The sequence below is a fragment of the Tachypleus tridentatus genome, chromosome 8 (assembly GCF_004210375.1).
Source record: "Tachypleus tridentatus isolate NWPU-2018 chromosome 8, ASM421037v1, whole genome shotgun sequence".
NCBI classification, from domain to species: Eukaryota; Metazoa; Arthropoda; class Merostomata; order Xiphosura; family Limulidae; genus Tachypleus; species Tachypleus tridentatus.
In genome coordinates this window covers 139,106,325-139,121,921 of record NC_134832.1, presented here as the reverse complement: position 1 = coordinate 139,121,921, position 15,597 = coordinate 139,106,325, and the positions used below count along the sequence as shown (strand labels likewise).

General features: G+C 25.6%; 1 protein-coding gene across 2 annotated transcripts in view; it reads left to right on the top strand.

Annotated features, from left to right (window-relative positions):
• Positions 1–15,597, top strand: part of LOC143223608 (suppressor of lurcher protein 1-like) — a 300,734-nt gene that overhangs the window by 113,317 nt on the left and 171,820 nt on the right. The window lies entirely within an intron of this gene.

The following is a 15,597-nucleotide window of genomic DNA, read 5'->3' as shown; positions in this document are numbered from 1 at the left end:
CACAGTTAAATATGGTAAATACAGTAACTTGTTCTAATACACAGTTAAATATGGTAAATACAGTAACTTGTTCTAATACACAGTTAAATATGGTAAATACAGTAACTTGTTCTAATACACAGTTAAATATGGTAAATACAGTAACTTGTTCTAATACACAGTTAAATATGGTAAATACAGTAACTTGTTCTAATACACAGTTAAATATGGTAAATACAGTAACTTGTTCTAATACACAGTTAAATATGGTAAATACAGTAACTTGTTCTAATACACAGTTAAATATGGTAAATACAGTAACTTGTTCTAATACACAGTTAAATATGGTAAATACAGTAACTTGTTCTAATACACAGTTAAATATGGTAAATACAGTAACTTGTTCTAATACACAGTTAAATATGGTAAATACAGTAACTTGTTCTAATACACAGTTAAATATGGTAAATACAGTAACTTGTTCTAATACACAGTTAAATATGGTAAATACAGTAACTTGTTCTAATACACAGTTAAATATGGTAAATACAGTAACTTGTTCTAATACACAGTTAAATGTGGTAAATACAGTAACTTGTTCTAATACACAGTTAAATATGGTAAATACAGTAACTTGTTCTAATACACAGTTAAATATGGTAAATACAGTAACTTGTTCTAATACACAGTTAAATATGGTAAATACAGTAACTTGTTCTAATACACAGTTAAATATGGTAAATACAGTAACTTGTTCTAATACACAGTTAAATATGGTAAATACAGTAACTTGTTCTAATACACAGTTAAATATGGTAAATACAGTAACTTGTTCTAATACACAGTTAAATATGGTAAATACAGTAACTTGTTCTAATACACAGTTAAATATGGTAAATACAGTAACTTGTTCTAATACACAGTTAAATATGGTAAATACAGTAACTTGTTCTAATACACAGTTAAATATGGTAAATACAGTAACTTGTTCTAATACACAGTTAAATATGGTAAATACAGTAACTTGTTCTAATACACAGTTAAATATGGTAAATACAGTAACTTGTTCTAATACACAGTTAAATATGGTAAATACAGTAACTTGTTCTAATACACAGTTAAATATGGTAAATACAGTAACTTGTTCTAATACACAGTTAAATGTGGTAAATACAGTAACTTGTTCTAATACACAGTTAAATATGGTAAATACAGTAACTTGTTCTAATACACAGTTAAATATGGTAAATACAGTAACTTGTTCTAATACACAGTTAAATATGGTAAATACACTTGTATACACAGTTAAATTGTAAATACAGTAACTTGTTCTAATACACAGTTAAATATGGTAAATACAGTAACTTGTTCTAATACACAGTTAAATATGGTAAATACAGTAACTTGTTCTAATACACAGTTAAATATGGTAAATACAGTAACTTGTTCTAATACACAGTTAAATATGGTAAATACAGTAACTTGTTCTAATACACAGTTAAATATGGTAAATACAGTAACTTGTTCTAATACACAGTTAAATATGGTAAATACAGTAACTTGTTCTAATACACAGTTAAATATGGTAAATACAGTAACTTGTTCTAATACACAGTTAAATATGGTAAATACAGTAACTTGTTCTAATACACAGTTAAATATGGTAAATACAGTAACTTGTTCTAATACACAGTTAAATATGGTAAATACAGTAACTTGTTCTAATACACAGTTAAATATGGTAAATACAGTAACTTGTTCTAATACACAGTTAAATATGGTAAATACAGTAACTTGTTCTAATACACAGTTAAATATGGTAAATACAGTAACTTGTTCTAATACACAGTTAAATATGGTAAATACAGTAACTTGTTCTAATACACAGTTAAATATGGTAAATACAGTAACTTGTTCTAATACACAGTTAAATATGGTAAATACAGTAACTTGTTCTAATACACAGTTAAATATGGTAAATACAGTAACTTGTTCTAATACACAGTTAAATATGGTAAATACAGTAACTTGTTCTAATACACAGTTAAATATGGTAAATACAGTAACTTGTTCTAATACACAGTTAAATATGGTAAATACAGTAACTTGTTCTAATACACAGTTAAATATGGTAAATACAGTAACTTGTTCTAATACACAGTTAAATATGGTAAATACAGTAACTTGTTCTAATACACAGTTAAATATGGTAAATACAGTAACTTGTTCTAATACACAGTTAAATATGGTAAATACAGTAACTTGTTCTAATACACAGTTAAATATGGTAAATACAGTAACTTGTTCTAATACACAGTTAAATATGGTAAATACAGTAACTTGTTCTAATACACAGTTAAATATGGTAAATACAGTAACTTGTTCTAATACACAGTTAAATATGGTAAATACAGTAACTTGTTCTAATACACAGTTAAATATGGTAAATACAGTAACTTGTTCTAATACACAGTTAAATATGGTAAATACAGTAACTTGTTCTAATACACAGTTAAATATGGTAAATACAGTAACTTGTTCTAATACACAGTTAAATATGGTAAATACAGTAACTTGTTCTAATACACAGTTAAATATGGTAAATACAGTAACTTGTTCTAATACACAGTTAAATGTGGTAAATACAGTAACTTGTTCTAATACACAGTTAAATATGGTAAATACAGTAACTTGTTCTAATACACAGTTAAATATGGTAAATACAGTAACTTGTTCTAATACACAGTTAAATATGGTAAATACAGTAACTTGTTCTAATACACAGTTAAATATGGTAAATACAGTAACTTGTTCTAATACACAGTTAAATATGGTAAATACAGTAACTTGTTCTAATACACAGTTAAATATGGTAAATACAGTAACTTGTTCTAATACACAGTTAAATATGGTAAATACAGTAACTTGTTCTAATACACAGTTAAATATGGTAAATACAGTAACTTGTTCTAATACACAGTTAAATATGGTAAATACAGTAACTTGTTCTAATACACAGTTAAATATGGTAAATACAGTAACTTGTTCTAATACACAGTTAAATATGGTAAATACAGTAACTTGTTCTAATACACAGTTAAATATGGTAAATACAGTAACTTGTTCTAATACACAGTTAAATATGGTAAATACAGTAACTTGTTCTAATACACAGTTAAATATGGTAAATACAGTAACTTGTTCTAATACACAGTTAAATATGGTAAATACAGTAACTTGTTCTAATACACAGTTAAATATGGTAAATACAGTAACTTGTTCTAATACACAGTTAAATATGGTAAATACAGTAACTTGTTCTAATACACAGTTAAATATGGTAAATACAGTAACTTGTTCTAATACACAGTTAAATATGGTAAATACAGTAACTTGTTCTAATACACAGTTAAATGTGGTAAATACAGTAACTTGTTCTAATACACAGTTAAATATGGTAAATACAGTAACTTGTTCTAATACACAGTTAAATATGGTAAATACAGTAACTTGTTCTAATACACAGTTAAATATGGTAAATACAGTAACTTGTTCTAATACACAGTTAAATATGGTAAATACAGTAACTTGTTCTAATACACAGTTAAATATGGTAAATACAGTAACTTGTTCTAATACACAGTTAAATATGGTAAATACAGTAACTTGTTCTAATACACAGTTAAATATGGTAAATACAGTAACTTGTTCTAATACACAGTTAAATATGGTAAATACAGTAACTTGTTCTAATACACAGTTAAATATGGTAAATACAGTAACTTGTTCTAATACACAGTTAAATATGGTAAATACAGTAACTTGTTCTAATACACAGTTAAATATGGTAAATACAGTAACTTGTTCTAATACACAGTTAAATATGGTAAATACAGTAACTTGTTCTAATACACAGTTAAATATGGTAAATACAGTAACTTGTTCTAATACACAGTTAAATATGGTAAATACAGTAACTTGTTCTAATACACAGTTAAATATGGTAAATACAGTAACTTGTTCTAATACACAGTTAAATATGGTAAATACAGTAATAATACACAGTTAAATATGGTAAATACAGTAACTTGTTCTAATACACAGTTAAATATGGTAAATACAGTAACTTGTTCTAATACACAGTTAAATATGGTAAATACAGTAACTTGTTCTAATACACAGTTAAATATGGTAAATACAGTAACTTGTTCTAATACACAGTTAAATATGGTAAATACAGTAACTTGTTCTAATACACAGTTAAATATGGTAAATACAGTAACTTGTTCTAATACACAGTTAAATATGGTAAATACAGTAACTTGTTCTAATACACAGTTAAATATGGTAAATACAGTAACTTGTTCTAATACACAGTTAAATATGGTAAATACAGTAACTTGTTCTAATACACAGTTAAATATGGTAAATACAGTAACTTGTTCTAATACACAGTTAAATATGGTAAATACAGTAACTTGTTCTAATACACAGTTAAATATGGTAAATACAGTAACTTGTTCTAATACACAGTTAAATATGGTAAATACAGTAACTTGTTCTATGGTAAATACACAGTTAAATATGGTAAATACAGTAACTTGTTCTAATACACAGTTAAATATGGTAAATACAGTAACTTGTTCTAATACACAGTTAAATATGGTAAATACAGTAACTTGTTCTAATACACAGTTAAATATGGTAAATACAGTAACTTGTTCTAATACACAGTTAAATATGGTAAATACAGTAACTTGTTCTAATACACAGTTAAATATGGTAAATACAGTAACTTGTTCTAATACACAGTTAAATATGGTAAATACAGTAACTTGTTCTAATACACAGTTAAATATGGTAAATACAGTAACTTGTTCTAATACACAGTTAAATATGGTAAATACAGTAACTTGTTCTAATACACAGTTAAATATGGTAAATACAGTAACTTGTTCTAATACACAGTTAAATATGGTAAATACAGTAACTTGTTCTAATACACAGTTAAATATGGTAAATACAGTAACTTGTTCTAATACACATAAATATGGTAAATACAGTAACTTGTTCTAATACACAGTTAAATATGGTAAATACAGTAACTTGTTCTAATACACAGTTAAATATGGTAAATACAGTAACTTGTTCTAATACACAGTTAAATATGGTAAATACAGTAACTTGTTCTAATACACAGTTAAATATGGTAAATACAGTAACTTGTTCTAATACACAGTTAAATATGGTAAATACAGTAACTTGTTCTAATACACAGTTAAATATGGTAAATACAGTAACTTGTTCTAATACACAGTTAAATATGGTAAATACAGTAACTTGTTCTAATACACAGTTAAATATGGTAAATACAGTAACTTGTTCTAATACACAGTTAAATATGGTAAATACAGTAACTTGTTCTAATACACAGTTAAATATGGTAAATACAGTAACTTGTTCTAATACACAGTTAAATATGGTAAATACAGTAACTTGTTCTAATACACAGTTAAATATGGTAAATACAGTAACTTGTTCTAATACACAGTTAAATATGGTAAATACAGTAACTTGTTCTAATACACAGTTAAATATGGTAAATACAGTAACTTGTTCTAATACACAGTTAAATATGGTAAATACAGTAACTTGTTCTAATACACAGTTAAATATGGTAAATACAGTAACTTGTTCTAATACACAGTTAAATATGGTAAATACAGTAACTTGTTCTAATACACAGTTAAATATGGTAAATACAGTAACTTGTTCTAATACACAGTTAAATATGGTAAATACAGTAACTTGTTCTAATACACAGTTAAATATGGTAAATACAGTAACTTGTTCTAATACACAGTTAAATATGGTAAATACAGTAACTTGTTCTAATACACAGTTAAATATGGTAAATACAGTAACTTGTTCTAATACACAGTTAAATATGGTAAATACAGTAACTTGTTCTAATACACAGTTAAATATGGTAAATACAGTAACTTGTTCTAATACACAGTTAAATATGGTAAATACAGTAACTTGTTCTAATACACAGTTAAATATGGTAAATACAGTAACTTGTTCTAATACACAGTTAAATATGGTAAATACAGTAACTTGTTCTAATACACAGTTAAATATGGTAAATACAGTAACTTGTTCTAATACACAGTTAAATATGGTAAATACAGTAACTTGTTCTAATACACAGTTAAATATGGTAAATACAGTAACTTGTTCTAATACACAGTTAAATATGGTAAATACAGTAACTTGTTCTAATACACAGTTAAATATGGTAAATACAGTAACTTGTTCTAATACACAGTTAAATATGGTAAATACAGTAACTTGTTCTAATACACAGTTAAATATGGTAAATACAGTAACTTGTTCTAATACACAGTTAAATATGGTAAATACAGTAACTTGTTCTAATACACAGTTAAATATGGTAAATACAGTAACTTGTTCTAATACACAGTTAAATATGGTAAATACAGTAACTTGTTCTAATACACAGTTAAATATGGTAAATACAGTAACTTGTTCTAATACACAGTTAAATATGGTAAATACAGTAACTTGTTCTAATACACAGTTAAATATGGTAAATACAGTAACTTGTTCTAATACACAGTTAAATATGGTAAATACAGTAACTTGTTCTAATACACAGTTAAATATGGTAAATACAGTAACTTGTTCTAATACACAGTTAAATATGGTAAATACAGTAACTTGTTCTAATACACAGTTAAATATGGTAAATACAGTAACTTGTTCTAATACACAGTTAAATATGGTAAATACAGTAACTTGTTCTAATACACAGTTAAATATGGTAAATACAGTAACTTGTTCTAATACACAGTTAAATATGGTAAATACAGTAACTTGTTCTAATACACAGTTAAATATGGTAAATACAGTAACTTGTTCTAATACACAGTTAAATATGGTAAATACAGTAACTTGTTCTAATACACAGTTAAATATGGTAAATACAGTAACTTGTTCTAATACACAGTTAAATATGGTAAATACAGTAACTTGTTCTAATACACAGTTAAATATGGTAAATACAGTAACTTGTTCTAATACACAGTTAAATATGGTAAATACAGTAACTTGTTCTAATACACAGTTAAATATGGTAAATACAGTAACTTGTTCTAATACACAGTTAAATATGGTAAATACAGTAACTTGTTCTAATACACAGTTAAATATGGTAAATACAGTAACTTGTTCTAATACACAGTTAAATATGGTAAATACAGTAACTTGTTCTAATACACAGTTAAATATGGTAAATACAGTAACTTGTTCTAATACACAGTTAAATATGGTAAATACAGTAACTTGTTCTAATACACAGTTAAATATGGTAAATACAGTAACTTGTTCTAATACACAGTTAAATATGGTAAATACAGTAACTTGTTCTAATACACAGTTAAATATGGTAAATACAGTAACTTGTTCTAATACACAGTTAAATATGGTAAATACAGTAACTTGTTCTAATACACAGTTAAATATGGTAAATACAGTAACTTGTTCTAATACACAGTTAAATATGGTAAATACAGTAACTTGTTCTAATACACAGTTAAATATGGTAAATACAGTAACTTGTTCTAATACACAGTTAAATATGGTAAATACAGTAACTTGTTCTAATACACAGTTAAATATGGTAAATACAGTAACTTGTTCTAATACACAGTTAAATATGGTAAATACAGTAACTTGTTCTAATACACAGTTAAATATGGTAAATACAGTAACTTGTTCTAATACACAGTTAAATATGGTAAATACAGTAACTTGTTCTAATACACAGTTAAATATGGTAAATACAGTAACTTGTTCTAATACACAGTTAAATATGGTAAATACAGTAACTTGTTCTAATACACAGTTAAATATGGTAAATACAGTAACTTGTTCTAATACACAGTTAAATATGGTAAATACAGTAACTTGTTCTAATACACAGTTAAATATGGTAAATACAGTAACTTGTTCTAATACACAGTTAAATATGGTAAATACAGTAACTTGTTCTAATACACAGTTAAATATGGTAAATACAGTAACTTGTTCTAATACACAGTTAAATATGGTAAATACAGTAACTTGTTCTAATACACAGTTAAATATGGTAAATACAGTAACTTGTTCTAATACACAGTTAAATATGGTAAATACAGTAACTTGTTCTAATACACAGTTAAATATGGTAAATACAGTAACTTGTTCTAATACACAGTTAAATATGGTAAATACAGTAACTTGTTCTAATACACAGTTAAATATGGTAAATACAGTAACTTGTTCTAATACACAGTTAAATATGGTAAATACAGTAACTTGTTCTAATACACAGTTAAATATGGTAAATACAGTAACTTGTTCTAATACACAGTTAAATATGGTAAATACAGTAACTTGTTCTAATACACAGTTAAATATGGTAAATACAGTAACTTGTTCTAATACACAGTTAAATATGGTAAATACAGTAACTTGTTCTAATACACAGTTAAATATGGTAAATACAGTAACTTGTTCTAATACACAGTTAAATATGGTAAATACAGTAACTTGTTCTAATACACAGTTAAATATGGTAAATACAGTAACTTGTTCTAATACACAGTTAAATATGGTAAATACAGTAACTTGTTCTAATACACAGTTAAATATGGTAAATACAGTAACTTGTTTCTAATACACAGTTAAAGTAAATACAGTAACTTGTTCTAATACACAGTTTAAATATGGTAAATACAGTAACTTGTTCTAATACAGTGGTAAAGTAATGTAAATACAGTAACTTGTTCTAATACACAGTTAAATATGGTAAATACAGTAACTTGTTCTAATACACAGTTAAATATGGTAAATACAGTAACTTGTTCTAATACACAGTTAAATATGGTAAATACAGTAACTTGTTCTAATACACAGTTAAATAAATACAGTAATGGTAAAATACAGTTAAATATGGTAAATACAGTAACTTGTTCTAATACACAGTTAAATATGGTAAATACAGTAACTTGTTCTAATACACAGTTAAATATGGTAAATACAGTAACTTGTTCTAATACACAGTTAAATATGGTAAATACAGTAACTTGTTCTAATACACAGTTAAATATGGTAAATACAGTAACTTGTTCTAATACACAGTTAAATATAACAGTAACTTGTTCTAATACACAGTTAAATATGGTAAATACAGTAACTTGTTCTAATACACAGTTAAATATGGTAAATACAGTAACTTGTTCTAATACACAGTTAAATATGGTAAATACAGTAACTTGTTCTAATACACAGTTAAATATGGTAAATACAGTAACTTGTTCTAATACACAGTTAAATATGGTAAATACAGTAACTTGTTCTAATACACACAGTTAAATATGGTAAATACAGTAACTTGTTCTAATACACAGTTAAATATGGTAAATACAGTAACTTGTTCTAATACACAGTTAAATATGGTAAATACAGTAACTTGTTCTAATACACAGTTAAATAATGTTACAATATGGTAAATACAGTAACTTGTTCTAATACACAGTTAAATATGGTAAATACAGTAACTTGTTCTAATAACACAGTTAAATATGGTAAATACAGTAACTTGTTCTAATACACAGTTAAATATGGTAAATACAGTAACTTGTTCTAATACACAGTTAAATATGGTAAATACAGTAACTTGTTCTAATACACAGTTAAATATGGTAAATACAGTAACTTGTTCTAATACACAGTTAAATATGGTAAATACAGTAACTTGTTCTAATACACAGTTAAATATGGTAAATACAGTAACTTGTTCTAATACACAGTTAAATATGGTAAATACAGTAACTTGTTCTAATACACAGTTAAATATGGTAAATACAGTAACTTGTTCTAATACACAGTTAAATATGGTAAATACAGTAACTTGTTCTAATACACAGTTAAATATGGTAAATACAGTAACTTGTTCTAATACACAGTTAAATATGGTAAATACAGTAACTTGTTCTAATACACAGTTAAATATGGTAAATACAGTAACTTGTTCTAATACACAGTTAAATATGGTAAATACAGTAACTTGTTCTAATACACAGTTAAATATGGTAAATACAGTAACTTGTTCTAATACACAGTTAAATATGGTAAATACAGTAACTTGTTCTAATACACAGTTAAATATGGTAAATACAGTAACTTGTTCTAATACACAGTTAAATATGGTAAATACAGTAACTTGTTCTAATACACAGTTAAATATGGTAAATACAGTAACTTGTTCTAATACACAGTTAAATATGGTAAATACAGTAACTTGTTCTAATACACAGTTAAATATGGTAAATACAGTAACTTGTTCTAATACACAGTTAAATATGGTAAATACAGTAACTTGTTCTAATACACAGTTAAATATGGTAAATACAGTAACTTGTTCTCTAATACACAGTTAAATATGGTAAATACAGTAACTTGTTCTAATACACAGTTAAATATGGTAAATACAGTAACTTGTTCTAATACACAGTTAAATATGGTAAATACAGTAACTTGTTCTAATACACAGTTAAATATGGTAAATACAGTAACTTGTTCTAATACACAGTTAAATATGGTAAATACAGTAACTTGTTCTAATACACAGTTAAATATGGTAAATACAGTAACTTGTTCTAATACACAGTTAAATATGGTAAATACAGTAACTTGTTCTAATACACAGTTAAATATGGTAAATACAGTAACTTGTTCTAATACACAGTTAAATATGGTAAATACAGTAACTTGTTCTAATACACAGTTAAATATGGTAAATACAGTAACTTGTTCTAATACACAGTTAAATATGGTAAATACAGTAACTTGTTCTAATACACAGTTAAATATGGTAAATACAGTAACTTGTTCTAATACACAGTTAAATATGGTAAATACAGTAATACAGTTTGTTCTAATACACAGTTAAATATGGTAAATACAGTAAAATAATACACAGTTAAATATGGTAAATACAGTAACTTGTTCTAATACACAGTTAAATATGGTAAATACAGTAACTTGTTCTAATACACAGTTAAATATGGTAAATACAGTAACTTGTTCTAATACAGTTAAATATGGTAAATACAGTAACTTGTTCTAATACACAGTTAAATATGGTAAATACAGTAACTTGTTCTAATACACAGTTAAATATGGTAAATACAGTAACTTGTTCTAATACACAGTTAAATATGGTAAATACAGTAACTTGTTCTAATACACAGTTAAATATGGTAAATACAGTAACTTGTTCTAATACACAGTTAAATATGGTAAATACAGTAACTTGTTCTAATACACAGTTAAATATGGTAAATACAGTAACTTGTTCTAATACACAGTTAAATATGGTAAATACAGTAACTTGTTCTAATACACAGTTAAATATGGTAAATACAGTAACTTGTTCTAATACACAGTTAAATATGGTAAATACAGTAACTTGTTCTAATACACAGTTAAATATGGTAAATACAGTAACTTGTTCTAATACACAGTTAAATATGGTAAATACAGTAACTTGTTCTAATACACAGTTAAATATGGTAAATACAGTAACTTGTTCTAATACACAGTTAAATATGGTAAATACAGTAACTTGTTCTAATACACAGTTAAATATGGTAAATACAGTAACTTGTTCTAATACACAGTTAAATATGGTAAATACAGTAACTTGTTCTAATACACAGTTAAATATGGTAAATACAGTAACTTGTTCTAATACACAGTTAAATATGGTAAATACAGTAACTTGTTCTAATACACAGTTAAATATGGTAAATACAGTAACTTGTTCTAATACACAGTTAAATATGGTAAATACAGTAACTTGTTCTAATACACAGTTAAATATGGTAAATACAGTAACTTGTTCTAATACACAGTTAAATATGGTAAATACAGTAACTTGTTCTAATACACAGTTAAATATGGTAAATACAGTAACTTGTTCTAATACACAGTTAAATATGGTAAATACAGTAACTTGTTCTAATACACAGTTAAATATGGTAAATACAGTAACTTGTTCTAATACACAGTTAAATATGGTAAATACAGTAACTTGTTCTAATGTTAAATATGGTAAATACAGTATAATACACAGTTAAATATGGTAAATACAGTAACTTGTTCTAATATACAGTTAAATATGGTAAATACAGTAACTTGTTCTAATACAGTTAAATATGGTAAATACAGTAACTTGTTACAGTTAAATATGGTAAATACAGTAACTTGTTCTAATACACAGTTAAATATGGTAAATACAGTAACTTGTTCTAATACACAGTTAAATATGGTAAATACAGTAACTTGTTCTAATACACAGTTAAATATGGTAAATACAGTAACTTGTTCTAATACACAGTTAAATATGGTAAATACAGTAACTTGTTCTAATACACAGTTAAATATGGTAAATACAGTAACTTGTTCTAATACACAGTTAAATATGGTAAATACAGTAACTTGTTCTAATACACAGTTAAATATGGTAAATACAGTAACTTGTTCTAATACACAGTTAAATATGGTAAATACAGTAACTTGTTCTAATACACAGTTAAATATGGTAAATACAGTAACTTGTTCTAATACACAGTTAAATATGGTAAATACAGTAACTTGTTCTAATACACAGTTAAATATGGTAAATACAGTAACTTGTTCTAATACACAGTTAAATATGGTAAATACAGTAACTTGTTCTAATACACAGTTAAATATGGTAAATACAGTAACTTGTTCTAATACACAGTTAAATATGGTAAATACAGTAACTTGTTCTAATACACAGTTAAATATGGTAAATACAGTAACTTGTTCTAATACACAGTTAAATATGGTAAATACAGTAACTTGTTCTAATACACAGTTAAATATGGTAAATACAGTAACTTGTTCTAATACACAGTTAAATATGGTAAATACAGTAACTTGTTCTAATACACAGTTAAATATGGTAAATACAGTAACTTGTTCTAATACACAGTTAAATATGGTAAATACAGTAACTTGTTCTAATACACAGTTAAATATGGTAAATACAGTAACTTGTTCTAATACACAGTTAAATATGGTAAATACAGTAACTTGTTCTAATACACAGTTAAATATGGTAAATACAGTAACTTGTTCTAATACACAGTTAAATATGGTAAATACAGTAACTTGTTCTAATACACAGTTAAATATGGTAAATACAGTAACTTGTTCTAATACACAGTTAAATATGGTAAATACAGTAACTTGTTCTAATACACAGTTAAATATGGTAAATACAGTAACTTGTTCTAATACACAGTTAAATATGGTAAATACAGTAACTTGTTCTAATACACAGTTAAATATGGTAAATACAGTAACTTGTTCTAATACACAGTTAAATATGGTAAATACAGTAACTTGTTCTAATACACAGTTAAATATGGTAAATACAGTAACTTGTTCTAATACACAGTTAAATATGGTAAATACAGTAACTTGTTCTAATACACAGTTAAATATGGTAAATACAGTAACTTGTTCTAATACACAGTTAAATATGGTAAATACAGTAACTTGTTCTAATACACAGTTAAATATGGTAAATACAGTAACTTGTTCTAATACACAGTTAAATATGGTAAATACAGTAACTTGTTCTAATACACAGTTAAATATGGTAAATACAGTAACTTGTTCTAATACACAGTTAAATATGGTAAATACAGTAACTTGTTCTAATACACAGTTAAATATGGTAAATACAGTAACTTGTTCTAATACACAGTTAAATATGGTAAATACAGTAACTTGTTCTAATACACAGTTAAATATGGTAAATACAGTAACTTGTTCTAATACACAGTTAAATATGGTAAATACAGTAACTTGTTCTAATACACAGTTAAATATGGTAAATACAGTAACTTGTTCTAATACACAGTTAAATATGGTAAATACAGTAACTTGTTCTAATACACAGTTAAATATGGTAAATACAGTAACTTGTTCTAATACACAGTTAAATATGGTAAATACAGTAACTTGTTCTAATACACAGTTAAATATGGTAAATACAGTAACTTGTTCTAATACACAGTTAAATATGGTAAATACAGTAACTTGTTCTAATACACAGTTAAATATGGTAAATACAGTAACTTGTTCTAATACACAGTTAAATATGGTAAATACAGTAACTTGTTCTAATACACAGTTAAATATGGTAAATACAGTAACTTGTTCTAATACACAGTTAAATATGGTAAATACATAACTTGTTCTAATACACAGTTAAATATGGTAAATACAGTAACTTGTTCTAATACACAGTTAAATATGGTAAATACAGTAACTTGTTCTAATACACAGTTAAATATGGTAAATACAGTAACTTGTTCTAATACACAGTTAAATATGGTAAATACAGTAACTTGTTCTAATACACAGTTAAATATGGTAAATACAGTAACTTGTTCTAATACACAGTTAAATATGGTAAATACAGTAACTTGTTCTAATACACAGTTAAATTGGTAAATACAGTTAATACACAGTTAAATATGGTAAATACAGTAACTTGTTCTAATACACAGTTAAATATGGTAAATACAGTAACTTGTTCTAATACACAGTTAAATATGGTAAATACAGTAACTTGTTCTAATACACAGTTAAATATGGTAAATACAGTAACTTGTTCTAATACACAGTTAAATATGGTAAATACAGTAACTTGTTCTAATACACAGTTAAATATGGTAAATACAGTAACTTGTTCTAATACACAGTTAAATATGGTAAATACAGTAACTTGTTCAGTTAAATATGGTAAATAATAATACACAGTTAAATATGGTAAATACAGTAACTTGTTCTAATACACAGTTAAATATGGTAAATACAGTAACTTGTTCTAATACACAGTTAAATATGGTAAATACAGTAACTTGTTCTAATACACAGTTAAATATGGTAAATACAGTAACTTGTTCTAATACACAGTTAAATATGGTAAATACAGTAACTTGTTCTAATACACAGTTAAATATGGTAAATACAGTAACTTGTTCTAATACACAGTTAAATATGGTAAATACAGTAACTTGTTCTAATACACAGTTAAATATGGTAAATACAGTAACTTGTTCTAATACACAGTTAAATATGGTAAATACAGTAACTTGTTCTAATACACAGTTAAATATGGTAAATACAGTAACTTGTTCTAATACACAGTTAAATATGGTAAATACAGTAACTTGTTCTAATACACAGTTAAATATGGTAAATACAGTAACTTGTTCTAATACACAGTTAAATATGGTAAATACAGTAACTTGTTCTAATACACAGTTAAATATGGTAAATACAGTAACTTGTTCTAATACACAGTTAAATATGGTAAATACAGTAACTTGTTCTAATACACAGTTAAATATGGTAAATACAGTAACTTGTTCTAATACACAGTTAAATATGGTAAATACAGTAACTTGTTCTAATACACAGTTAAATATGGTAAATACAGTA